Raw genomic sequence first — 26,011 nt, 5'->3', positions numbered from 1 at the left:
GGGTTAGAATGCACATTGACCCAAAAATCACAAAGTGAAATGTTTGTTATCAGCTCAAATAAAGCATAGGTGTTTGGCTTCCATCGCAATAGAAAGAGGACGAGTAAGTTTTCATTTTTCTTTCGGTGATCATTCATCCACAAATAGCAAAGCGAAGTGTAATCAGCCAAAGGTTGTTTTAGGTTCCATCTACATAGAAAGAAGAATCTTGGGTTTCGCTTATTTCACATCGTCTTCTTCGGTGTTAATGCAACATTGACTCAGAAATCGCAAAGTGGATGTAATGAGACCAAAAAACAAAACAGCGTCTTTTTGCTTCCATATGCGTAGGAAAAAGACGAATAAGCTTCGATAGGGCTTCTTTCAATTCGCATGGTGTTTTTTGGATGTGCACCAGAATCACCTGCAACCAAAGCAAAAAGGCGTTTTGGGTTCCATTTACAGGAAAAGATGATAAAGCTCTGTTTGTGCTTATTACAAATTGTTGTTTTTGGGGTTAGAATGCACATTCACCCAAAAATCGCAGAGTGAAATGTTTGTTATCAGCCCAAATTAAGCATATGAGTTTTGGTTCCATCTCAATAGAAAGAGGACGAATAAGCTTGAATTGTTCTTTCGGTGTTCATTCCCCCACAAATAGCAAAGCGGTGCAATAAGCCAAAACAACGAAAAACAGGTTGTTTTGGGTTCTATCTGCATAGAAAGAAGAATCTTGGATTTCGCTTATTTCATTTCGTGTTCTTTGGTGTTAATGCAACATTGACTCAGAAATCGCAAAGTGGATGTAATGAGACCAAAATAACAAAACAGCGTCTTTTTGCTTCCATATGCGCAGGAAATAGACGAATAAGCTTCGATAGGGCTTCTTTCAATTCGCGTGTTGTTTTTTGGATGTGCACCAGAATCACCTGCAACCAAAGCAAAAAGGCGTTTTGGGTTCCATTTACAGGAAAAGATGATAAAGCTCTGTTTGTGCTTATTACAAATTGTTGTTTTTGGGGTTGGAATGCACATTCACTCAAAAATCGCCGTGAAATGTTTGTTAGCCCAAATCAAGTATAGGTGTTTTGGTTCCATCTCAATAGAAAGAGGGCGAATAACCTTGTTCTTTCAGTGTTCATTCACCCACAAATAGCAAAGCGGTGTAATAAGCCAAAAGTTGTTTTGGGTTCCATCTCCAGAGAAAGAAGAATCTTGGATTTCGCTTATTTCAATTCGTGTTTTTTGGGGTTAATGCAACATTGACTCAGAAATCGCAAAGTGGATGTAATGAGACCAAAATAACAAAACAGCGTCTTTTCCCTTCCATATGCATAGAAAGAAGACGAATAAGCTTGGATTGGACTTATTTCAACTCTCATGGGGTTTTTTGGGTGTGCACCAGAATCGCCCCAACCAAAGCAAAAAGGTGCTTTGCGTACCATCTACATAAAAGGAAGATGATAAAGCTCTCATTGGGCTTATTTCCAATTGTTGTTTTTCGGGTTAGAATGCACATTCACCCAAAAATCAAACTGAAATATATGTTATTAGCCCAAATCAAGAATAGGTGTTTTGGTTACATCTCAATAGAAAGAGGATGAATAAGCGTTGATTTTTCTTTCGTTGTTCGTTCACCCACAAATAGCAAAGCGAAGTGTATTAAGTCTAAACAAGGCAAAACAGGTGGTTTTGGGTTCCCATGACATAGAAAGAAGAATCTTGGGTTTCGCTTATTTCAATTCGGGTTTTTTGGTGTTAATGCAACATTGACTCAGAAATCGCAAAGTGGATGTAATGAGACCAAAATAACAAAACAGCGTCTTTTTGCTTCCATATGCGTAGGAAAAAGACGAATAAGCTTCGATAGGGCTTCTTTCAATTCGCATGGTGTTTTTTGGATGTGCACCAGAATCACCTGCAACCAAAGCAAAAAGGCGTTTTGGGTTCCATTTACAGGAAAAGATGATAAAGCTCTGTTTGTGCTTATTACAAATTGTTGTTTTTGGGGTTAGAATGCACATTCACCCAAAAATCGCAGAGTGAAATGTTTGTTATCAGCCCAAATTAAGCATATGAGTTTTGGTTCCATCTCAATAGAAAGAGGACGAATAAGCTTGAATTGTTCTTTCGGTGTTCATTCACCCACAAATAGCAAAGCGGTGCAATAAGCCAAAACAACGAAAAACAGGTTGTTTTGGGTTCTATCTGCATAGAAAGAAGAATCTTGGATTTCGCTTATTTCATTTCGTGTTTTTTGGTCTTAATGCAACATTGACTCAGAAATCGCAAAGTGGATGTAATGAGACCAAAATAACAAAACAGTGTCTTTTTGCTTCCATATGCGCAGGAAATAGACGAATAAGCTTCGATAGGGCTTCTTTCAATTCGCATGGTGTTTTTTGGATGTGCACCAGAATCTTTCTTTCGGTGTTCATTCATCCACAAATAGCAAAGCGGTGTAAAAAGCCAAAAGTTGTTTTGGGTTCCATCTCCAGAGAAAGAAGAATCTTGGATGTCGCTTATTTCAATTCGTGTTCTTTGGTGTTAATGCAACATTGACTCAGAAATCGCAAAGTGGATGTAATGAGACCAAAATAACAAAACACCGTCTTTTCCCTTCCATATGCATAGAAAGAAGAGGAAAAAGCTTTGATTGGACTTATTTCAACTCTCATGGGATTTTTTGGGTGTGCACCAGAATCGCCCCCAACCCAAGCAAAAAGGTGCTTTGCATTAGAATGCACATTCACCCAAAAATCACAAAGTGAAATGTTTGTTATCAGCTCAAATAAAGCATAGGTGTTTGGCTTCCATCGCAATAGAAAGAGGACGAATAAGCTTTGATTTTTCTTTCGGTGTTCATTCATCCACAAATAGCAAAGCGAAGTGTAATAAGCCAAAGTTTGTTTTGGGTTCCATTTACATAGAAAGAAGAATCTTGGATTTCGCTTATTGCAATTCGTGTTTTTTGGTCTTAATGCAACATTGACTCAGAAATCGCAAAGTGGATGTAATGAGACCAAAATAACAAAACAGTGTCTTTTTGCTTCCATATGCGCAGGAAATAGACGAATAAGCTTCGATAGGGCTTCTTTCAATTCGCATGGTGTTTTTTGGATGTGCACCAGAATCACCTGCAACCAAAGCAAAAAGGCGTTTTGGGTTCCATTTACAGGAAAAGATGATAAAGCTCTGTTTGTGCTTATTACAAATTGTTGTTTTTGGGGTTGGAATGCACATTCACTCAAAAATCGCCGTGAAATGTTTGTTAGCCCAAATCAAGTATAGGTGTTTTGGTTCCATCTCAATAGAAAGAGGGCGAATAACCTTGTTCTTTCAGTGTTCATTCACCCACAAATAGCAAAGCGGTGTAATAAGCCAAAAGTTGTTTTGGGTTCCATCTCCAGAGAAAGAAGAATCTTGGATTTCGCTTATTTCAATTCGGGTTTTTTGGTGTTAATGCAACATTGACTCAGAAATCGCAAAGTGGATGTAATGAGACCAAAATAACAAAACAGCGTCTTTTCCCTTCCATATGCGTAGAAAGAAGAGGAAAAAGCTTTGATTGGACTTATTTCAACTCTCATGGGTTTTTTTGGGTGTGCACCAGAATCGCCCCCAACCCAAGCAAAAAGGTGCTTTGCATTAGAATGCACATTCACCCAAAAATCACAAAGTGAAATGTTTGTTATCAGCTCAAATAAAGCATAGGTGTTTGGCTTCCATCGCAATAGAAAGAGGACGAATAAGCTTTGATTTTTCTTTCGGTGTTCATTCATCCACAAATAGCAAAGCGAAGTGTAATAAGCCAAAGTTTGTTTTGGGTTCCATTTACATAGAAAGAAGAATCTTGGATTTCGCTTATTGCAATTCGTGTTTTTTGGTGTTAATGCAACATTGACTCAGAAATCGCAAAGTGGATGTACTGAGACCAAAATAACAAAACAGCGTCTTTTTGCTTCCATATGCGTAGGAAGAAGACGGATAAGCTTTGATTGGGCTTCTTTCAATTCGCATGGTGTTTTTTGGGTGTGCACCAGCATCGCCCCCAACCTAAGCAAAAAGGAGTTTTGGGCTCCATCTACATAAAAAGAAGATGTTAAAGCTCTGATTGGGCTTATTACAAATTGTTGTTTTTGGGGTTAGAATGCACATTCACCCAAAAATCGCAGTGAAATGTTTGTTATCAGTCTAAATCAAGTATAGGTGTTTTGGTTCCATGTCAATAGAAAGAGGATGAATAAGCGTTGATTTTTCTTTCGTTGTTCGTTCACCCACAAATAGCAAAGCTAAGTGTAATAAGTCTAAACAAGGCAAAACAGGTGCTTTTGGGTTCCCACGACATAGAAAGAAGAATCTTGGGTTTCGCTTATTTCACATCGTGTTCTTTGGTGTTAATGCAACATTGACTCAGAAATCGCAAAGTGGATGTAATGAGACCAAAATAACAAAACACCGTCTTTTCCCTTCCATATGCATAGAAAGAAGACGAATAAGCTTTGATTGGACTTATTTCAACTCTCATGCGTTTTTTTGCGTGTGCACCAGCATCGCCCCCAACCAAAGCAAAAAGGCGTTTTGGGTTCCATCTGTATAAAAGGAAGATGATAAAGCTCTGAGTGGGCCTATTTCTAATTGTTGTTTTTCGGGTTAGAATGCACATTGACCCAAAAATCACAAAGTGAAATGTTTGTTATCAGCTCAAATAAAGCATAGGTGTTTGGCTTCCATCGCAATAGAAAGAGGACGAGTAAGTTTTCATTTTTCTTTCGGTGATCATTCATCCACAAATAGCAAAGCGAAGTGTAATCAGCCAAAGGTTGTTTTAGGTTCCATCTACATAGAAAGAAGAATCTTGGGTTTCGCTTATTTCACATCGTGTTCTTCGGTGTTAATGCAACATTGACTCAGAAATTGCAAAGTGGATGTAATGAGACCAAAAAACAAAACAGCGTCTTTTTGCTTCCATATGCGTAGGAAAAAGATGAATAAGCTTCGATAGGGCTTCTTTCAATTCGCATGGTGTTTTTTGGATGTGCACCAGAATCACCTGCAACCAAAGCAAAAAGGCGTTTTGGGTTCCATTTACAGGAAAAGATGATAAAGCTCTGTTTGTGCTTATTACAAATTGTTGTTTTTGGGGTTAGAATGCACATTCACCCAAAAATCGCAGAGTGAAATGTTTGTTATCAGCCCAAATTAAGCATATGAGTTTTGGTTCCATCTCAATAGAAAGAGGACGAATAAGCTTGAATTGTTCTTTCGGTGTTCATTCCCCCACAAATAGCAAAGCGGTGCAATAAGCCAAAACAACGAAAAACAGGTTTTGGGTTCTATCTGCATAGAAAGAAGAATCTTGGATTTCGCTTATTTCATTTCGTGTTCTTTGGTGTTAATGCAACATTGACTCAGAAATCGCAAAGTGGATGTAATGAGACCAAAATAACAAAACAGCGTCTTTTTGCTTCCATATGCGCAGGAAATAGACGAATAAGCTTCGATAGGGCTTCTTTCAATTCGCGTGTTGTTTTTTGGATGTGCACCAGAATCACCTGCAACCAAAGCAAAAAGGCGTTTTGGGTTCCATTTACAGGAAAAGATGATAAAGCTCTGTTTGTGCTTATTACAAATTGTTGTTTTTGGGGTTGGAATGCACATTCACTCAAAAATCGCCGTGAAATGTTTGTTAGCCCAAATCAAGTATAGGTGTTTTGGTTCCATCTCAATAGAAAGAGGGCGAATAACCTTGTTCTTTCAGTGTTCATTCACCCACAAATAGCAAAGCGGTGTAATAAGCCAAAAGTTGTTTTGGGTTCCATCTCCAGAGAAAGAAGAATCTTGGATTTCGCTTATTTCAATTCGTGTTTTTTGGTGTTAATGCAACATTGACTCAGAAATCGCAAAGTGGATGTAATGAGACCAAAATAACAAAACAGCGTCTTTTCCCTTCCATATGCATAGAAAGAAGACGAATAAGCTTGGATTGGACTTATTTCAACTCTCATGGGGTTTTTTGGGTGTGCACCAGAATCGCCCCAACCAAAGCAAAAAGGTGCTTTGCGTACCATCTACATAAAAGGAAGATGATAAAGCTCTCATTGGGCTTATTTCCAATTGTTGTTTTTCGGGTTAGAATGCACATTCACCCAAAAATCAAACTGAAATATATGTTATTAGCCCAAATCAAGAATAGGTGTTTTGGTTACATCTCAATAGAAAGAGGATGAATAAGCGTTGATTTTTCTTTCGTTGTTCGTTCACCCACAAATAGCAAAGCGAAGTGTATTAAGTCTAAACAAGGCAAAACAGGTGGTTTTGGGTTCCCATGACATAGAAAGAAGAATCTTGGGTTTCGCTTATTTCAATTCGTGTTCTTTGGTGTTAATGCAACATTGACTCAGAAATCGCAAAGTGGATGTAATGAGACCAAAATAACAAAACAGCGTCTTTTTGCTTCCATATGCGCAGGAAATAGACGAATAAGCTTCGATAGGGCTTCTTTCAATTCGCATGGTGTTTTTTGGATGTGCACCAGAATCACCTGCAACCAAAGCAAAAAGGCGTTTTGGGTTCCATTTACAGGAAAAGATGATAAAGCTCTGTTTGTGCTTATTACAAATTGTTGTTTTTGGGGTTAGAATGCACATTCACCCAAAAATCGCAGAGTGAAATGTTTGTTATCAGCCCAAATTAAGCATATGAGTTTTGGTTCCATCTCAATAGAAAGAGGACGAATAAGCTTGAATTGTTCTTTCGGTGTTCATTCACCCACAAATAGCAAAGCGGTGCAATAAGCCAAAACAACGAAAAACAGGTTGTTTTGGGTTCTATCTGCATAGAAAGAAGAATCTTGGATTTCGCTTATTTCATTTCGTGTTTTTTGGTCTTAATGCAACATTGACTCAGAAATCGCAAAGTGGATGTAATGAGACCAAAATAACAAAACAGTGCCTTTTTGCTTCCATATGCGCAGGAAATAGACGAATAAGCTTCGATAGGGCTTCTTTCAATTCGCATGGTGTTTTTTGGATGTGCACCAGAATCTTTCTTTCGGTGTTTATTCATCCACAAATAGCAAAGCGGTGTAAAAAGCCAAAAGTTGTTTTGGGTTCCATCTCCAGAGAAAGAAGAATCTTGGATTTCGCTTATTTCAATTCGTGTTCTTTGGTGTTAATGCAACATTGACTCAGAAATCGCAAAGTGGATGTAATGAGACCAAAATAACAAAACAGCGTCTTTTCCCTTCCATATGCATAGAAAGAAGAGGAAAAAGCTTTGATTGGACTTATTTCAACTCTCATGGGATTTTTTGGGTGTGCACCAGAATCGCCCCCAACCCAAGCAAAAAGGTGCTTTGCATTAGAATGCACATTCACCCAAAAATCACAAAGTGAAATGTTTGTTATCAGCTCAAATAAAGCATAGGTGTTTGGCTTCCATCGCAATAGAAAGAGGACGAATAAGCTTTGATTTTTCTTTCGGTGTTCATTCATCCACAAATAGCAAAGCGAAGTGTAATAAGCCAAAGTTTGTTTTGGGTTCCATTTACATAGAAAGAAGAATCTTGGATTTCGCTTATTGCAATTCGTGTTTTTTGGTGTTAATGCAACATTGACTCAGAAATCGCAAAGTGGATGTACTGAGACCAAAATAACAAAACAGCGTCTTTTTGCTTCCATATGCGTAGGAAGAAGACGGATAAGCTTTGATTGGGCTTCTTTCAATTCGCATGGTGTTTTTTGGGTGTGCACCAGCATCGCCCCCAACCTAAGCAAAAAGGAGTTTTGGGCTCCATCTACATAAAAAGAAGATGTTAAAGCTCTGATTGGGCTTATTACAAATTGTTGTTTTTGGGGTTAGAATGCACATTCACCCAAAAATCGCAGTGAAATGTTTGTTATCAGTCTAAATCAAGTATTTGGTTCCATGTCAATAGAAAGAGGATGAATAAGCGTTGATTTTTCTTTCGTTGTTCGTTCACCCACAAATAGCAAAGCTAAGTGTAATAAGTCTAAACAAGGCAAAACAGGTGCTTTTGGGTTCCCACGACATAGAAAGAAGAATCTTGGGTTTCGCTTATTTCACATCGTGTTCTTTGGTGTTAATGCAACATTGACTCAGAAATCGCAAAGTGGATGTAATGAGACCAAAATAACAAAACACCGTCTTTTCCCTTCCATATGCATAGAAAGAAGACGAATAAGCTTTGATTGGACTTATTTCAACTCTCATGCGTTTTTTTGCGTGTGCACCAGCATCGCCCCCAACCAAAGCAAAAAGGCGTTTTGGGTTCCATCTGTATAAAAGGAAGATGATAAAGCTCTGAGTGGGCCTATTTCTAATTGTTGTTTTTCGGGTTAGAATGCACATTGACCCAAAAATCACAAAGTGAAATGTTTGTTATCAGCTCAAATAAAGCATAGGTGTTTGGCTTCCATCGCAATAGAAAGAGGACGAGTAAGTTTTCATTTTTCTTTCGGTGATCATTCATCCACAAATAGCAAAGCGAAGTGTAATCAGCCAAAGGTTGTTTTAGGTTCCATCTACATAGAAAGAAGAATCTTGGGTTTCGCTTATTTCACATCGTGTTCTTCGGTGTTAATGCAACATTGACTCAGAAATCGCAAAGTGGATGTAATGAGACCAAAAAACAAAACAGCGTCTTTTTGCTTCCATATGCGTAGGAAAAAGACGAATAAGCTTCGATAGGGCTTCTTTCAATTCGCATGGTGTTTTTTGGATGTGCACCAGAATCACCTGCAACCAAAGCAAAAAGGCGTTTTGGGTTCCATTTACAGGAAAAGATGATAAAGCTCTGTTTGTGCTTATTACAAATTGTTGTTTTTGGGGTTAGAATGCACATTCACCCAAAAATCGCAGTGAAATGTTTGTTATCAGCCCAAATTAAGCATATGAGTTTTGGTTCCATCTCAATAGAAAGAGGACGAATAAGCTTGAATTGTTCTTTCGGTGTTCATTCCCCCACAAATAGCAAAGCGGTGCAATAAGCCAAAACAACGAAAAACAGGTTGTTTTGGGTTCTATCTGCATAGAAAGAAGAATCTTGGATTTCGCTTATTTCATTTCGTGTTTTTTGATCTTAATGCAACATTGACTCAGAAATCGCAAAGTGGATGTAATGAGACCAAAATAACAAAACAGCGTCTTTTTGCTTCCATATGCGCAGGAAATAGACGAATAAGCTTCGATAGGGCTTCTTTCAATTCGCGTGTTTTTTGGATGTGCACCAGAATCACCTGCAACCAAAGCAAAAAGGCGTTTTGGGTTCCATTTACAGGAAAAGATGATAAAGCTCTGTTTGTGCTTATTACAAATTGTTGTTTTTGGGGTTGGAATGCACATTCACTCAAAAATCGCCGTGAAATGTTTGTTAGCCCAAATCAAGTAAAGGTGTTTTGGTTCCATGTCAATAGAAAGAGGGCGAATAACCTTGTTCTTTCAGTGTTCATTCACCCACAAATAGCAAAGCGGTGTAATAAGCCAAAAGTTGTTTTGGGTTCCATCTCCAGAGAAAGAAGAATCTTGGATTTCGCTTATTTCAATTCGGGTTTTTTGGTGTTAATGCAACATTGACTCAGAAATCGCAAAGTGGATGTAATGAGACCAAAATAACAAAACAGCGTCTTTTCCCTTCCATATGCATAGAAAGAAGACGAATAAGCTTGGATTGGACTTATTTCAACTCTCATGGGTTTTTTTGGGTGTGCACCAGAATCGCCCCAACCAAAGCAAAAAGGTGCTTTGCGTACCATCTACATAAAAGGAAGATGATAAAGCTCTCATTGGGCTTATTTCCAATTGTTGTTTTTCGGGTTAGAATGCACATTCACCCAAAAATCAAACTGAAATATATGTTATTAGCCCAAATCAAGAATAGGTGTTTTGGTTACATCTCAATAGAAAGAGGATGAATAAGCGTTGATTTTTCTTTCGTTGTTCGTTCACCCACAAATAGCAAAGCGAAGTGTATTAAGTCTAAACAAGGCAAAACAGGTGGTTTTGGGTTCCCATGACATAGAAAGAAGAATCTTGGGTTTCGCTTATTTCAATTCGGGTTTTTTGGTGTTAATGCAACATTGACTCAGAAATCGCAAAGTGGATGTAATGAGACCAAAATAACAAAACACCGTCTTTTCCCTTCCATATGCATAGAAAGAAGACGAATAAGCTTTGATTGGACTTATTTCAACTCTCATGCGTTTTTTTGCGTGTGCACCAGAATCGCCCCCAACCAAAGCAAAAAGGCGTTTTGGGTTCCATCTGTATAAAAGGAAGATGATAAAGCTCTGAGTGGGCCTATTTCTAATTGTTGTTTTTCGGGTTAGAATGCACATTGACCCAAAAATCACAAAGTGAAATGTTTGTTATCAGCTCAAATAAAGCATAGGTGTTTGGCTTCCATCGCAATAGAAAGAGGACGAGTAAGTTTTCATTTTTCTTTCGGTGATCATTCATCCACAAATAGCAAAGCGAAGTGTAATCAGCCAAAGGTTGTTTTAGGTTCCATCTACATAGAAAGAAGAATCTTGGGTTTCGCTTATTTCACATCGTCTTCTTCGGTGTTAATGCAACATTGACTCAGAAATCGCAAAGTGGATGTAATGAGACCAAAAAACAAAACAGCGTCTTTTTGCTTCCATATGCGTAGGAAAAAGACGAATAAGCTTCGATAGGGCTTCTTTCAATTCGCATGGTGTTTTTTGGATGTGCACCAGAATCACCTGCAACCAAAGCAAAAAGGCGTTTTGGGTTCCATTTACAGGAAAAGATGATAAAGCTCTGTTTGTGCTTATTACAAATTGTTGTTTTTGGGGTTAGAATGCACATTCACCCAAAAATCGCAGAGTGAAATGTTTGTTATCAGCCCAAATTAAGCATATGAGTTTTGGTTCCATCTCAATAGAAAGAGGACGAATAAGCTTGAATTGTTCTTTCGGTGTTCATTCCCCCACAAATAGCAAAGCGGTGCAATAAGCCAAAACAACGAAAAACAGGTTGTTTTGGGTTCTATCTGCATAGAAAGAAGAATCTTGGATTTCGCTTATTTCATTTCGTGTTCTTTGGTGTTAATGCAACATTGACTCAGAAATCGCAAAGTGGATGTAATGAGACCAAAATAACAAAACAGCGTCTTTTTGCTTCCATATGCGCAGGAAATAGACGAATAAGCTTCGATAGGGCTTCTTTCAATTCGCATGGTGTTTTTTGGATGTGCACCAGAATCACCTGCAACCAAAGCAAAAAGGCGTTTTGGGTTCCATTTACAGGAAAAGATGATAAAGCTCTGTTTGTGCTTATTACAAATTGTTGTTTTTGGGGTTGGAATGCACATTCACTCAAAAATCGCCGTGAAATGTTTGTTAGCCCAAATCAAGTATAGGTGTTTTGGTTCCATCTCAATAGAAAGAGGGCGAATAACCTTGTTCTTTCAGTGTTCATTCACCCACAAATAGCAAAGCGGTGTAATAAGCCAAAAGTTGTTTTGGGTTCCATCTCCAGAGAAAGAAGAATCTTGGATTTCGCTTATTTCAATTCGGGTTTTTTGGTGTTAATGCAACATTGACTCAGAAATCGCAAAGTGGATGTAATGAGACCAAAATAACAAAACAGCGTCTTTTCCCTTCCATATGCGTAGAAAGAAGAGGAAAAAGCTTTGATTGGACTTATTTCAACTCTCATGGGTTTTTTTGGGTGTGCACCAGAATCGCCCCCAACCCAAGCAAAAAGGTGCTTTGCATTAGAATGCACATTCACCCAAAAATCACAAAGTGAAATGTTTGTTATCAGCTCAAATAAAGCATAGGTGTTTGGCTTCCATCGCAATAGAAAGAGGACGAATAAGCTTTGATTTTTCTTTCAGTGTTCATTCATCCACAAATAGCAAAGCGAAGTGTAATAAGCCAAAGTTTGTTTTGGGTTCTATCTGCATAGAAAGAAGAATCTTGGGTTTCGCTTATTGCAATTCGTGTTTTTTGGTGTTAATGCAACATTGACTCAGAAATCGCAAAGTGGATGTACTGAGACCAAAATAACAAAACAGCGTCTTTTTGCTTCCATATGCGTAGGAAGAAGACGGATAAGCTTTGATTGGGCTTCTTTCAATTCGCATGGTGTTTTTTGGGTGTGCACCAGCATCGCCCCCAACCTAAGCAAAAAGGAGTTTTGGGCTCCATCTACATAAAAAGAAGATGTTAAAGCTCTGATTGGGCTTATTACAAATTGTTGTTTTGGGGGTTAGAATGCACATTCACCCAAAAATCGCAGTGAAATGTTTGTTATCAGTCTAAATCAAGTATAGGTGTTTTGGTTCCATGTCAATAGAAAGAGGATGAATAAGCGTTGATTTTTCTTTCGTTGTTCGTTCACCCACAAATAGCAAAGCTAAGTGTAATAAGTCTAAACAAGGCAAAACAGGTGCTTTTGGGTTCCCACGACATAGAAAGAAGAATCTTGGGTTTCGCTTATTTCACATCGTGTTCTTTGGTGTTAATGCAACATTGACTCAGAAATCGCAAAGTGGATGTAATGAGACCAAAATAACAAAACACCGTCTTTTCCCTTCCATATGCATAGAAAGAAGACGAATAAGCTTTGATTGGACTTATTTCAACTCTCATGCGTTTTTTTGCGTGTGCACCAGAATCGCCCCCAACCAAAGCAAAAAGGCGTTTTGGGTTCCATCTGTATAAAAGGAAGATGATAAAGCTCTGAGTGGGCCTATTTCTAATTGTTGTTTTTCGGGTTAGAATGCACATTGACCCAAAAATCACAAAGTGAAATGTTTGTTATCAGCTCAAATAAAGCATAGGTGTTTGGCTTCCATCGCAATAGAAAGAGGACGAGTAAGTTTTCATTTTTCTTTCGGTGATCATTCATCCACAAATAGCAAAGCGAAGTGTAATCAGCCAAAGGTTGTTTTAGGTTCCATCTACATAGAAAGAAGAATCTTGGGTTTCGCTTATTTCACATCGTCTTCTTCGGTGTTAATGCAACATTGACTCAGAAATCGCAAAGTGGATGTAATGAGACCAAAAAACAAAACAGCGTCTTTTTGCTTCCATATGCGTAGGAAAAAGACGAATAAGCTTCGATAGGGCTTCTTTCAATTCGCATGGTGTTTTTTGGATGTGCACCAGAATCACCTGCAACCAAAGCAAAAAGGCGTTTTGGGTTCCATTTACAGGAAAAGATGATAAAGCTCTGTTTGTGCTTATTACAAATTGTTGTTTTTGGGGTTAGAATGCACATTCACCCAAAAATCGCAGAGTGAAATGTTTGTTATCAGCCCAAATTAAGCATATGAGTTTTGGTTCCATCTCAATAGAAAGAGGACGAATAAGCTTGAATTGTTCTTTCGGTGTTCATTCCCCCACAAATAGCAAAGCGGTGCAATAAGCCAAAACAACGAAAAACAGGTTGTTTTGGGTTCTATCTGCATAGAAAGAAGAATCTTGGATTTCGCTTATTTCATTTCGTGTTCTTTGGTGTTAATGCAACATTGACTCAGAAATCGCAAAGTGGATGTAATGAGACCAAAATAACAAAACAGCGTCTTTTTGCTTCCATATGCGCAGGAAATAGACGAATAAGCTTCGATAGGGCTTCTTTCAATTCGCGTGTTGTTTTTTGGATGTGCACCAGAATCACCTGCAACCAAAGCAAAAAGGCGTTTTGGGTTCCATTTACAGGAAAAGATGATAAAGCTCTGTTTGTGCTTATTACAAATTGTTGTTTTTGGGGTTGGAATGCACATTCACTCAAAAATCGCCGTGAAATGTTTGTTAGCCCAAATCAAGTATAGGTGTTTTGGTTCCATCTCAATAGAAAGAGGGCGAATAACCTTGTTCTTTCAGTGTTCATTCACCCACAAATAGCAAAGCGGTGTAATAAGCCAAAAGTTGTTTTGGGTTCCATCTCCAGAGAAAGAAGAATCTTGGATTTCGCTTATTTCAATTCGTGTTTTTTGGTGTTAATGCAACATTGACTCAGAAATCGCAAAGTGGATGTAATGAGACCAAAATAACAAAACAGCGTCTTTTCCCTTCCATATGCATAGAAAGAAGACGAATAAGCTTGGATTGGACTTATTTCAACTCTCATGGGGTTTTTTGGGTGTGCACCAGAATCGCCCCAACCAAAGCAAAAAGGTGCTTTGCGTACCATCTACATAAAAGGAAGATGATAAAGCTCTCATTGGGCTTATTTCCAATTGTTGTTTTTCGGGTTAGAATGCACATTCACCCAAAAATCAAACTGAAATATATGTTATTAGCCCAAATCAAGAATAGGTGTTTTGGTTACATCTCAATAGAAAGAGGATGAATAAGCGTTGATTTTTCTTTCGTTGTTCGTTCACCCACAAATAGCAAAGCGAAGTGTATTAAGTCTAAACAAGGCAAAACAGGTGGTTTTGGGTTCCCATGACATAGAAAGAAGAATCTTGGGTTTCGCTTATTTCAATTCGGGTTTTTTGGTGTTAATGCAACATTGACTCAGAAATCGCAAAGTGGATGTAATGAGACCAAAATAACAAAACAGCGTCTTTTTGCTTCCATATGCGTAGGAAAAAGACGAATAAGCTTCGATAGGGCTTCTTTCAATTCGCATGGTGTTTTTTGGATGTGCACCAGAATCACCTGCAACCAAAGCAAAAAGGCGTTTTGGGTTCCATTTACAGGAAAAGATGATAAAGCTCTGTTTGTGCTTATTACAAATTGTTGTTTTTGGGGTTAGAATGCACATTCACCCAAAAATCGCAGAGTGAAATGTTTGTTATCAGCCCAAATTAAGCATATGAGTTTTGGTTCCATCTCAATAGAAAGAGGACGAATAAGCTTGAATTGTTCTTTCGGTGTTCATTCACCCACAAATAGCAAAGCGGTGCAATAAGCCAAAACAACGAAAAACAGGTTGTTTTGGGTTCTATCTGCATAGAAAGAAGAATCTTGGATTTCGCTTATTTCATTTCGTGTTTTTTGGTCTTAATGCAACATTGACTCAGAAATCGCAAAGTGGATGTAATGAGACCAAAATAACAAAACAGTGCCTTTTTGCTTCCATATGCGCAGGAAATAGACGAATAAGCTTCGATAGGGCTTCTTTCAATTCGCATGGTGTTTTTTGGATGTGCACCAGAATCTTTCTTTCGGTGTTTATTCATCCACAAATAGCAAAGCGGTGTAAAAAGCCAAAAGTTGTTTTGGGTTCCATCTCCAGAGAAAGAAGAATCTTGGATGTCGCTTATTTCAATTCGTGTTCTTTGGTGTTAATGCAACATTGACTCAGAAATCGCAAAGTGGATGTAATGAGACCAAAATAACAAAACAGCGTCTTTTCCCTTCCATATGCATAGAAAGAAGAGGAAAAAGCTTTGATTGGACTTATTTCAACTCTCATGGGATTTTTTGGGTGTGCACCAGAATCGCCCCCAACCCAAGCAAAAAGGTGCTTTGCATTAGAATGCACATTCACCCAAAAATCACAAAGTGAAATGTTTGTTATCAGCTCAAATAAAGCATAGGTGTTTGGCTTCCATCGCAATAGAAAGAGGACGAATAAGCTTTGATTTTTCTTTCGGTGTTCATTCATCCACAAATAGCAAAGCGAAGTGTAATAAGCCAAAGTTTGTTTTGGGTTCCATTTACATAGAAAGAAGAATCTTGGATTTCGCTTATTGCAATTCGTGTTTTTTGGTGTTAATGCAACATTGACTCAGAAATCGCAAAGTGGATGTACTGAGACCAAAATAACAAAACAGCGTCTTTTTGCTTCCATATGCGTAGGAAGAAGACGGATAAGCTTTGATTGGGCTTCTTTCAATTCGCATGGTGTTTTTTGGGTGTGCACCAGCATCGCCCCCAACCTAAGCAAAAAGGAGTTTTGGGCTCCATCTACATAAAAAGAAGATGTTAAAGCTCTGATTGGGCTTATTACAAATTGTTGTTTTGGGGGTTAGAATGCACATTCACCCAAAAATCGCAGTGAAATGTTTGTTATCAGTCTAAATCAAGTATAGGTGTTTTGGTTCCATGTCAATAGAAAGAGGATGAATAAGCGTTGATTTTTCTTTCGTTGTTCGTTCACCCACAAATAGCAAAGCTAAGTGTAATAAGTCTAAACAAGGCAAAACAGGTGCTTTTGGGTTCCCACGACATAGAAAGAAGAATCTTGGGTTTCGCTTATTTCACATCGTGTTCTTTGGTGTTAATGCAACATTGACTCAGAAATCGCAAAGTGGATGTAATGAGACCAAAATAACAAAACACCGTCTTTTCCCTTCCATATGCATAGAAAGAAGACGAATAAGCTTTGATTGGACTTATTTCAACTCTCATGCGTTTTTTTGCGTGTGCACCAGCATCGCCCCCAACCAAAGCAAAAAGGCGTTTTGGGTTCCATCTGTATAAAAGGAAGATGATAAAGCTCTGAGTGGGCCTATTTCTAATTGTTGTTTTTCGGGTTAGAATGCACATTGACCCAAAAATCACAAAGTGAAATGTTTGTTATCAGCTCAAATAAAGCATAGGTGTTTGGCTTCCATCGCAATAGAAAGAGGACGAGTAAGTTTTCATTTTTCTTTCGGTGATCATTCATCCACAAATAGCAAAGCGAAGTGTAATCAGCCAAAGGTTGTTTTAGGTTCCATCTACATAGAAAGAAGAATCTTGGGTTTCGCTTATTTCACATCGTGTTCTTCGGTGTTAATGCAACATTGACTCAGAAATCGCAAAGTGGATGTAATGAGACCAAAAAACAAAACAGCGTCTTTTTGCTTCCATATGCGTAGGAAAAAGACGAATAAGCTTCGATAGGGCTTCTTTCAATTCGCATGGTGTTTTTTGGATGTGCACCAGAATCACCTGCAACCAAAGCAAAAAGGCGTTTTGGGTTCCATTTACAGGAAAAGATGATAAAGCTCTGTTTGTGCTTATTACAAATTGTTGTTTTTGGGGTTAGAATGCACATTCACCCAAAAATCGCAGTGAAATGTTTGTTATCAGCCCAAATTAAGCATATGAGTTTTGGTTCCATCTCAATAGAAAGAGGACGAATAAGCTTGAATTGTTCTTTCGGTGTTCATTCCCCCACAAATAGCAAAGCGGTGCAATAAGCCAAAACAACGAAAAACAGGTTGTTTTGGGTTCTATCTGCATAGAAAGAAGAATCTTGGATTTCGCTTATTTCATTTCGTGTTTTTTGATCTTAATGCAACATTGACTCAGAAATCGCAAAGTGGATGTAATGAGACCAAAATAACAAAACAGCGTCTTTTTGCTTCCATATGCGCAGGAAATAGACGAATAAGCTTCGATAGGGCTTCTTTCAATTCGCGTGTTTTTTGGATGTGCACCAGAATCACCTGCAACCAAAGCAAAAAGGCGTTTTGGGTTCCATTTACAGGAAAAGATGATAAAGCTCTGTTTGTGCTTATTACAAATTGTTGTTTTTGGGGTTGGAATGCACATTCACTCAAAAATCGCCGTGAAATGTTTGTTAGCCCAAATCAAGTAAAGGTGTTTTGGTTCCATGTCAATAGAAAGAGGGCGAATAACCTTGTTCTTTCAGTGTTCATTCACCCACAAATAGCAAAGCGGTGTAATAAGCCAAAAGTTGTTTTGGGTTCCATCTCCAGAGAAAGAAGAATCTTGGATTTCGCTTATTTCAATTCGTGTTTTTTGGTGTTAATGCAACATTGACTCAGAAATCGCAAAGTGGATGTAATGAGACCAAAATAACAAAACAGCGTCTTTTCCCTTCCATATGCATAGAAAGAAGACGAATAAGCTTGGATTGGACTTATTTCAACTCTCATGGGTTTTTTTGGGTGTGCACCAGAATCGCCCCAACCAAAGCAAAAAGGTGCTTTGCGTACCATCTACATAAAAGGAAGATGATAAAGCTCTCATTGGGCTTATTTCCAATTGTTGTTTTTCGGGTTAGAATGCACATTCACCCAAAAATCAAACTGAAATATATGTTATTAGCCCAAATCAAGAATAGGTGTTTTGGTTACATCTCAATAGAAAGAGGATGAATAAGCGTTGATTTTTCTTTCGTTGTTCGTTCACCCACAAATAGCAAAGCGAAGTGTATTAAGTCTAAACAAGGCAAAACAGGTGGTTTTGGGTTCCCATGACATAGAAAGAAGAATCTTGGGTTTCGCTTATTTCAATTCGGGTTTTTTGGTGTTAATGCAACATTGACTCAGAAATCGCAAAGTGGATGTAATGAGACCAAAATAACAAAACAGCGTCTTTTTGCTTCCATATGCGTAGGAAAAAGACGAATAAGCTTCGATAGGGCTTCTTTCAATTCGCATGGTGTTTTTTGGATGTGCACCAGAATCACCTGCAACCAAAGCAAAAAGGCGTTTTGGGTTCCATTTACAGGAAAAGATGATAAAGCTCTGTTTGTGCTTATTACAAATTGTTGTTTTTGGGGTTAGAATGCACATTCACCCAAAAATCGCAGAGTGAAATGTTTGTTATCAGCCCAAATTAAGCATATGAGTTTTGGTTCCATCTCAATAGAAAGAGGACGAATAAGCTTGAATTGTTCTTTCGGTGTTCATTCCCCCACAAATAGCAAAGCGGTGCAATAAGCCAAAACAACGAAAAACAGGTTGTTTTGGGTTCTATCTGCATAGAAAGAAGAATCTTGGATTTCGCTTATTTCATTTCGTGTTCTTTGGTGTTAATGCAACATTGACTCAGAAATCGCAAAGTGGATGTAATGAGACCAAAATAACAAAACAGCGTCTTTTTGCTTCCATATGCGCAGGAAATAGACGAATAAGCTTCGATAGGGCTTCTTTCAATTCGCATGGTGTTTTTTGGATGTGCACCAGAATCACCTGCAACCAAAGCAAAAAGGCGTTTTGGGTTCCATTTACAGGAAAAGATGATAAAGCTCTGTTTGTGCTTATTACAAATTGTTGTTTTTGGGGTTGGAATGCACATTCACTCAAAAATCGCCGTGAAATGTTTGTTAGCCCAAATCAAGTATAGGTGTTTTGGTTCCATCTCAATAGAAAGAGGGCGAATAACCTTGTTCTTTCAGTGTTCATTCACCCACAAATAGCAAAGCGGTGTAATAAGCCAAAAGTTGTTTTGGGTTCCATCTCCAGAGAAAGAAGAATCTTGGATTTCGCTTATTTCAATTCGGGTTTTTTGGTGTTAATGCAACATTGACTCAGAAATCGCAAAGTGGATGTAATGAGACCAAAATAACAAAACAGCGTCTTTTCCCTTCCATATGCGTAGAAAGAAGAGGAAAAAGCTTTGATTGGACTTATTTCAACTCTCATGGGTTTTTTTGGGTGTGCACCAGAATCGCCCCCAACCCAAGCAAAAAGGTGCTTTGCATTAGAATGCACATTCACCCAAAAATCACAAAGTGAAATGTTTGTTATCAGCTCAAATAAAGCATAGGTGTTTGGCTTCCATCGCAATAGAAAGAGGACGAATAAGCTTTGATTTTTCTTTCAGTGTTCATTCATCCACAAATAGCAAAGCGAAGTGTAATAAGCCAAAGTTTGTTTTGGGTTCTATCTGCATAGAAAGAAGAATCTTGGGTTTCGCTTATTGCAATTCGTGTTTTTTGGTGTTAATGCAACATTGACTCAGAAATCGCAAAGTGGATGTACTGAGACCAAAATAACAAAACAGCGTCTTTTTGCTTCCATATGCGTAGGAAGAAGACGGATAAGCTTTGATTGGGCTTCTTTCAATTCGCATGGTGTTTTTTGGGTGTGCACCAGCATCGCCCCCAACCTAAGCAAAAAGGAGTTTTGGGCTCCATCTACATAAAAAGAAGATGTTAAAGCTCTGATTGGGCTTATTACAAATTGTTGTTTTGGGGGTTAGAATGCACATTCACCCAAAAATCGCAGTGAAATGTTTGTTATCAGTCTAAATCAAGTATAGGTGTTTTGGTTCCATGTCAATAGAAAGAGGATGAATAAGCGTTGATTTTTCTTTCGTTGTTCGTTCACCCACAAATAGCAAAGCTAAGTGTAATAAGTCTAAACAAGGCAAAACAGGTGCTTTTGGGTTCCCACGACATAGAAAGAAGAATCTTGGGTTTCGCTTATTTCACATCGTGTTCTTTGGTGTTAATGCAACATTGACTCAGAAATCGCAAAGTGGATGTAATGAGACCAAAATAACAAAACACCGTCTTTTCCCTTCCATATGCATAGAAAGAAGACGAATAAGCTTTGATTGGACTTATTTCAACTCTCATGCGTTTTTTTGCGTGTGCACCAGAATCGCCCCCAACCAAAGCAAAAAGGCGTTTTGGGTTCCATCTGTATAAAAGGAAGATGATAAAGCTCTGAGTGGGCCTATTTCTAATTGTTGTTTTTCGGGTTAGAATGCACATTGACCCAAAAATCACAAAGTGAAATGTTTGTTATCAGCTCAAATAAAGCATAGGTGTTTGGCTTCCATCGCAATAGAAAGAGGACGAGTAAGTTTTCATTTTTCTTTCGGTGATCATTCATCCACAAATAGCAAAGCGAAGTGTAATCAGCCAAAGGTTGTTTTAGGTTCCATCTACATAGAAAGAAGAATCTTGGGTTTCGCTTATTTCACATCGTCTTCTTCGGTGTTAATGCAACATTGACTCAGAAATCGCAAAGTGGATGTAATGAGACCAAAAAACAAAACAGCGTCTTTTTGCTTCCATATGCGTAGGAAAAAGACGAATAAGCTTCGATAGGGCTTCTTTCAATTCGCATGGTGTTTTTTGGATGTGCACCAGAATCACCTGCAACCAAAGCAAAAAGGCGTTTTGGGTTCCATTTACAGGAAAAGATGATAAAGCTCTGTTTGTGCTTATTACAAATTGTTGTTTTTGGGGTTAGAATGCACATTCACCCAAAAATCGCAGAGTGAAATGTTTGTTATCAGCCCAAATTAAGCATATGAGTTTTGGTTCCATCTCAATAGAAAGAGGACGAATAAGCTTGAATTGTTCTTTCGGTGTTCATTCCCCCACAAATAGCAAAGCGGTGCAATAAGCCAAAACAACGAAAAACAGGTTGTTTTGGGTTCTATCTGCATAGAAAGAAGAATCTTGGATTTCGCTTATTTCATTTCGTGTTCTTTGGTGTTAATGCAACATTGACTCAGAAATCGCAAAGTGGATGTAATGAGACCAAAATAACAAAACAGCGTCTTTTTGCTTCCATATGCGCAGGAAATAGACGAATAAGCTTCGATAGGGCTTCTTTCAATTCGCGTGTTGTTTTTTGGATGTGCACCAGAATCACCTGCAACCAAAGCAAAAAGGCGTTTTGGGTTCCATTTACAGGAAAAGATGATAAAGCTCTGTTTGTGCTTATTACAAATTGTTGTTTTTGGGGTTGGAATGCACATTCACTCAAAAATCGCCGTGAAATGTTTGTTAGCCCAAATCAAGTATAGGTGTTTTGGTTCCATCTCAATAGAAAGAGGGCGAATAACCTTGTTCTTTCAGTGTTCATTCACCCACAAATAGCAAAGCGGTGTAATAAGCCAAAAGTTGTTTTGGGTTCCATCTCCAGAGAAAGAAGAATCTTGGATTTCGCTTATTTCAATTCGTGTTTTTTGGTGTTAATGCAACATTGACTCAGAAATCGCAAAGTGGATGTAATGAGACCAAAATAACAAAACAGCGTCTTTTCCCTTCCATATGCATAGAAAGAAGACGAATAAGCTTGGATTGGACTTATTTCAACTCTCATGGGGTTTTTTGGGTGTGCACCAGAATCGCCCCAACCAAAGCAAAAAGGTGCTTTGCGTACCATCTACATAAAAGGAAGATGATAAAGCTCTCATTGGGCTTATTTCCAATTGTTGTTTTTCGGGTTAGAATGCACATTCACCCAAAAATCAAACTGAAATATATGTTATTAGCCCAAATCAAGAATAGGTGTTTTGGTTACATCTCAATAGAAAGAGGATGAATAAGCGTTGATTTTTCTTTCGTTGTTCGTTCACCCACAAATAGCAAAGCGAAGTGTATTAAGTCTAAACAAGGCAAAACAGGTGGTTTTGGGTTCCCATGACATAGAAAGAAGAATCTTGGGTTTCGCTTATTTCAATTCGGGTTTTTTGGTGTTAATGCAACATTGACTCAGAAATCGCAAAGTGGATGTAATGAGACCAAAATAACAAAACAGCGTCTTTTTGCTTCCATATGCGTAGGAAAAAGACGAATAAGCTTCGATAGGGCTTCTTTCAATTCGCATGGTGTTTTTTGGATGTGCACCAGAATCACCTGCAACCAAAGCAAAAAGGCGTTTTGGGTTCCATTTACAGGAAAAGATGATAAAGCTCTGTTTGTGCTTATTACAAATTGTTGTTTTTGGGGTTAGAATGCACATTCACCCAAAAATCGCAGAGTGAAATGTTTGTTATCAGCCCAAATTAAGCATATGAGTTTTGGTTCCATCTCAATAGAAAGAGGACGAATAAGCTTGAATTGTTCTTTCGGTGTTCATTCACCCACAAATAGCAAAGCGGTGCAATAAGCCAAAACAACGAAAAACAGGTTGTTTTGGGTTCTATCTGCATAGAAAGAAGAATCTTGGATTTCGCTTATTTCATTTCGTGTTTTTTGGTCTTAATGCAACATTGACTCAGAAATCGCAAAGTGGATGTAATGAGACCAAAATAACAAAACAGTGCCTTTTTGCTTCCATATGCGCAGGAAATAGACGAATAAGCTTCGATAGGGCTTCTTTCAATTCGCATGGTGTTTTTTGGATGTGCACCAGAATCTTTCTTTCGGTGTTTATTCATCCACAAATAGCAAAGCGGTGTAAAAAGCCAAAAGTTGTTTTGGGTTCCATCTCCAGAGAAAGAAGAATCTTGGATGTCGCTTATTTCAATTCGTGTTCTTTGGTGTTAATGCAACATTGACTCAGAAATCGCAAAGTGGATGTAATGAGACCAAAATAACAAAACAGCGTCTTTTCCCTTCCATATGCATAGAAAGAAGAGGAAAAAGCTTTGATTGGACTTATTTCAACTCTCATGGGATTTTTTGGGTGTGCACCAGAATCGCCCCCAACCCAAGCAAAAAGGTGCTTTGCATTAGAATGCACATTCACCCAAAAATCACAAAGTGAAATGTTTGTTATCAGCTCAAATAAAGCATAGGTGTTTGGCTTCCATCGCAATAGAAAGAGGACGAATAAGCTTTGATTTTTCTTTCGGTGTTCATTCATCCACAAATAGCAAAGCGAAGTGTAATAAGCCAAAGTTTGTTTTGGGTTCCATTTACATAGAAAGAAGAATCTTGGATTTCGCTTATTGCAATTCGTGTTTTTTGGTGTTAATGCAACATTGACTCAGAAATCGCAAAGTGGATGTACTGAGACCAAAATAACAAAACAGCGTCTTTTTGCTTCCATATGCGTAGGAAGAAGACGGATAAGCTTTGATTGGGCTTCTTTCAATTCGCATGGTGTTTTTTGGGTGTGCACCAGCATCGCCCCCAACCTAAGCAAAAAGGAGTTTTGGGCTCCATCTACATAAAAAGAAGATGTTAAAGCTCTGATTGGGCTTATTACAAATTGTTGTTTTTGGGGTTAGAATGCACATTCACCCAAAAATCGCAGTGAAATGTTTGTTATCAGTCTAAATCAAGTATAGGTGTTTTGGTTCCATGTCAATAGAAAGAGGATGAATAAGCGTTGATTTTTCTTTCGTTGTTCGTTCACCCACAAATAGCAAAGCTAAGTGTAATAAGTCTAAACAAGGCAAAACAGGTGCTTTTGGGTTCCCACGACATAGAAAGAAGAATCTTGGGTTTCGCTTATTTCACATCGTGTTCTTTGGTGTTAATGCAACATTGACTCAGAAATCGCAAAGTGGATGTAATGAGACCAAAATAACAAAACACCGTCTTTTCCCTTCCATATGCATAGAAAGAAGACGAATAAGCTTTGATTGGACTTATTTCAACTCTCATGCGTTTTTTTGCGTGTGCACCAGCATCGCCCCCAACCAAAGCAAAAAGGCGTTTTGGGTTCCATCTGTATAAAAGGAAGATGATAAAGCTCTGAGTGGGCCTATTTCTAATTGTTGTTTTTCGGGTTAGAATGCACATTGACCCAAAAATCACAAAGTGAAATGTTTGTTATCAGCTCAAATAAAGCATAGGTGTTTGGCTTCCATCGCAATAGAAAGAGGACGAGTAAGTTTTCATTTTTCTTTCGGTGATCATTCATCCACAAATAGCAAAGCGAAGTGTAATCAGCCAAAGGTTGTTTTAGGTTCCATCTACATAGAAAGAAGAATCTTGGGTTTCGCTTATTTCACATCGTGTTCTTCGGTGTTAATGCAACATTGACTCAGAAATCGCAAAGTGGATGTAATGAGACCAAAAAACAAAACAGCGTCTTTTTGCTTCCATATGCGTAGGAAAAAGACGAATAAGCTTCGATAGGGCTTCTTTCAATTCGCATGGTGTTTTTTGGATGTGCACCAGAATCACCTGCAACCAAAGCAAAAAGGCGTTTTGGGTTCCATTTACAGGAAAAGATGATAAAGCTCTGTTTGTGCTTATTACAAATTGTTGTTTTTGGGGTTAGAATGCACATTCACCCAAAAATCGCAGTGAAATGTTTGTTATCAGCCCAAATTAAGCATATGAGTTTTGGTTCCATCTCAATAGAAAGAGGACGAATAAGCTTGAATTGTTCTTTCGGTGTTCATTCCCCCACAAATAGCAAAGCGGTGCAATAAGCCAAAACAACGAAAAACAGGTTGTTTTGGGTTCTATCTGCATAGAAAGAAGAATCTTGGATTTCGCTTATTTCATTTCGTGTTTTTTGATCTTAATGCAACATTGACTCAGAAATCGCAAAGTGGATGTAATGAGACCAAAATAACAAAACAGCGTCTTTTTGCTTCCATATGCGCAGGAAATAGACGAATAAGCTTCGATAGGGCTTCTTTCAATTCGCGTGTTTTTTGGATGTGCACCAGAATCACCTGCAACCAAAGCAAAAAGGCGTTTTGGGTTCCATTTACAGGAAAAGATGATAAAGCTCTGTTTGTGCTTATTACAAATTGTTGTTTTTGGGGTTGGAATGCACATTCACTCAAAAATCGCCGTGAAATGTTTGTTAGCCCAAATCAAGTAAAGGTGTTTTGGTTCCATGTCAATAGAAAGAGGGCGAATAACCTTGTTCTTTCAGTGTTCATTCACCCACAAATAGCAAAGCGGTGTAATAAGCCAAAAGTTGTTTTGGGTTCCATCTCCAGAGAAAGAAGAATCTTGGATTTCGCTTATTTCAATTCGTGTTTTTTGGTGTTAATGCAACATTGACTCAGAAATCGCAAAGTGGATGTAATGAGACCAAAATAACAAAACAGCGTCTTTTCCCTTCCATATGCATAGAAAGAAGACGAATAAGCTTGGATTGGACTTATTTCAACTCTCATGGGTTTTTTTGGGTGTGCACCAGAATCGCCCCAACCAAAGCAAAAAGGTGCTTTGCGTACCATCTACATAAAAGGAAGATGATAAAGCTCTCATTGGGCTTATTTCCAATTGTTGTTTTTCGGGTTAGAATGCACATTCACCCAAAAATCAAACTGAAATATATGTTATTAGCCCAAATCAAGAATAGGTGTTTTGGTTACATCTCAATAGAAAGAGGATGAATAAGCGTTGATTTTTCTTTCGTTGTTCGTTCACCCACAAATAGCAAAGCGAAGTGTATTAAGTCTAAACAAGGCAAAACAGGTGGTTTTGGGTTCCCATGACATAGAAAGAAGAATCTTGGGTTTCGCTTATTTCAATTCGGGTTTTTTGGTGTTAATGCAACATTGACTCAGAAATCGCAAAGTGGATGTAATGAGACCAAAATAACAAAACAGCGTCTTTTTGCTTCCATATGCGTAGGAAAAAGACGAATAAGCTTCGATAGGGCTTCTTTCAATTCGCATGGTGTTTTTTGGATGTGCACCAGAATCACCTGCAACCAAAGCAAAAAGGCGTTTTGGGTTCC

Source organism: Podarcis raffonei, chromosome 14 (genome assembly GCF_027172205.1).
Source record: "Podarcis raffonei isolate rPodRaf1 chromosome 14, rPodRaf1.pri, whole genome shotgun sequence".
Classification (NCBI taxonomy): Eukaryota; Metazoa; Chordata; class Lepidosauria; order Squamata; family Lacertidae; genus Podarcis; species Podarcis raffonei.
The sequence above is the reverse complement of the archived record's forward strand: the minus strand, read 5'-3'. Positions refer to the sequence as shown.